The sequence below is a fragment of the Palaemon carinicauda genome, chromosome 43 (genome assembly GCF_036898095.1).
Source record: "Palaemon carinicauda isolate YSFRI2023 chromosome 43, ASM3689809v2, whole genome shotgun sequence".
NCBI lineage: Eukaryota > Metazoa > Arthropoda > Malacostraca > Decapoda > Palaemonidae > Palaemon > Palaemon carinicauda.
The window spans coordinates 31,399,574-31,402,073 of record NC_090767.1 but is presented as its reverse complement, the minus strand read 5'-3'; the positions used below and the strand labels follow the sequence as shown (position 1 = coordinate 31,402,073).

At 36.0% G+C, this 2,500-nt stretch overlaps 1 long non-coding RNA gene across 1 annotated transcript; it reads left to right on the top strand.

Annotated features, from left to right (window-relative positions):
- Positions 1–328: 328 nt before the first annotated feature.
- Positions 329–2,173, top strand: LOC137633941 (uncharacterized). The gene is made up of 3 exons (XR_011042369.1): positions 329–457; positions 1,340–1,499; positions 1,995–2,173. It is a non-coding gene; the product is annotated as an uncharacterized lncRNA (long non-coding RNA).
- The last annotated feature ends 327 nt before the right edge of the window (positions 2,174–2,500 follow it).

The window sequence follows — 2,500 nt, the reverse complement described above, 5'->3', positions numbered from 1 at the left end:
TAACAATCATCTTGAGTCTTGTAAACAATATATTTTATATTGTCAGTATCATCATTATCATCATTGTCACAATTAGACTCATAATAAGTCGGCTAAACATCAAAAAGTCCCGATTTTTATTTCTAATATTTCGTTTATATTAATTTCCATATTCTACGAAATTATTCTTTTTAACTTTTGGTTTTCGTCATCATCATCATCATTATCAACATCATCATCATCATCAACATCATCATCATCATCAACTTGATAATAAAATTCCCAATCAAATCCAATAACTATTTCTTTCTTTTCTTTTCTTCTCTTTGGAACAGTTGTAAGGAATACTACGGCATCTGGGACCCAACGTTCCAAATCCCTCCAAATATTAGGAACCTTCAAGTGAGTCTTCCAGACCAACCCAGTCTCGACGCCTTCTGTCAATCTTTGGAAAAGACAAAAGAGATTGAAGATTTAGGTAAGAATTTTCTCTGTTTTTTTCCTCTGAGTGACATTATAATACCTCGCCTCCTTTCCCTCATCCTGTCATTCATTGTTAATATCGTTGTTATCATTATCAATATCATTGTTAAGATCATTATCATCATCATTATTACTGTGTAGATGTAGAACATTATATTCAGAGGTCTAAATCAGGTGGTTTTTTTTTTCGCAAAAAGGAAAATTTTGTTTTAATCTGATTTTAATTTCATATAAAAGCTTTCAATGTTAAGTTTTAATTTCTTTCCTTCCATATATTAAAAGGAAATGTCTCATTTTAATGGTGTTGATTTAGTTAATAGTGATGGAAAGGAATAATAGTGATCGTGATTGTAATGAATAGGAAACAAATATCGGCACCAGTCATAGTCAGACGCGGCTCCTCCTGACTCCGCCTCTTTCCTTCGCTGATTGGTTCTCTACAAGGATGTGGGCGGAGTTATCCGAACGGGAGAACCAATCAGCAAAAGGGATTTAAAAACGTTTCTTTTGGTCAATAATATTTTGACAATAGAATGAAACTGAGACTGATGACATACCTTATGCAAGCTCTACAATGCTCACTTGCACACAAACACACGCACACACATACATTAACTCCCGCACGCACACGCAAACGCACACGCAAACGCACACACATGCAAACGCACACACACTAACGCAACCTCAAAGAGACACTGGCAGTCATATTGTGTTTAGTTCTTTTGCCTCTAAATTCGTTGTTTTTATTATTCCCATTTGATCTTTTCCTTTAGAATCTTAAGAAAGAAACACAGAGAAAATGTTCAGTTTTTTATTATCATTTTTCTCAACGTTTTTCTTCTTCTTCTTCTTCTTCTTCTTCTTCTTTCTCTTTCAGTTATTGTCTTCAGTGTCAACGACGTCAGCAGCGTCAGTCGCCCCATCCCTTTCTTGGAGAAGGATCCAAATGTCTCTGTCCGTGTCAGGGACGTCAAGGAAGAAGACATCGAGAAGGTTGGGGACATCCTTCGGACATTGCAACCACAGGATGCAAGGAGGTGAGGAGACATCATTCCTTAAGAGAGAGAGAGTGTGTGTGTGTGTGTGTTTGTGTGTGTGTGAAAGGGTACTCCCAATAGGCCTACATAAATCCATATCTATTTTTGGGAAGAACATAGGTCTATTTTCTTTGAGCATTAAGTAAACTGATCATAAAATATATAAATTAACATCAATAATGAAAAATGTAATAAAAAGTATTATTAATTTAAGTATTTACTTTTATTCAAAATTTACATATTTTGGGTCATGAAATATATGTATATATAAACAATGGCAATGCTGTGTTTGTCCACTTGCGTGTGTGTGTGCGTGTGTGCGTGTGCGTGTTTGTGCGTGTGAGTGTATGTGTCTGAATGTTCATCTGAACAAAACAAGATAACAATAAAAGCATAAAATAATGAATAAATGTGGGTGACATCATTTCCTTTCTTCTTCTTTTCATTTCCTTCCATTTCATCCCATTTTCCTCCTTTCCTTTTTCTTCCCAACAGTTCGTTCTGGTCAATCTACTTTCCTCTGTGTTCCCTGGGGAGGACGAGGAGCCCTGAGGTCATCCTCAGACTCCTCGCCTCCTTGAAGGGAGTCAGGGTGAGATACTACATCCGGTTCCCAGAAGAAGAACGACCAGATGACGAAGCCTTAGTCAGAGAGATGGATCTTAAGGCAGAGGAATCCACCGGATGTAGAGCTGGTGTTTATTGGTGAGTTTGCTTCTTCTTTTTATACTTCTTCCTGTTTTTCATAGGTGTTTTACGATCTCACTCTCTCTCTCTCTCTCTCTCTCTCTCTCTCTCTCTCTCTCTCTCTCTCACTAACATTTCAAACTTTTCGGCAGCAGGTGATGAGCCAGGATAAATATACTGTATTCACTATAGGCCTAGTTTCAAAATTGATATTTCTTTAAGATTTGGCTTTTGCTTTTTCACTATTAGTTATTGTTATTTAGATATATATATATATATATATATATATATATACAAATATATATATATATATA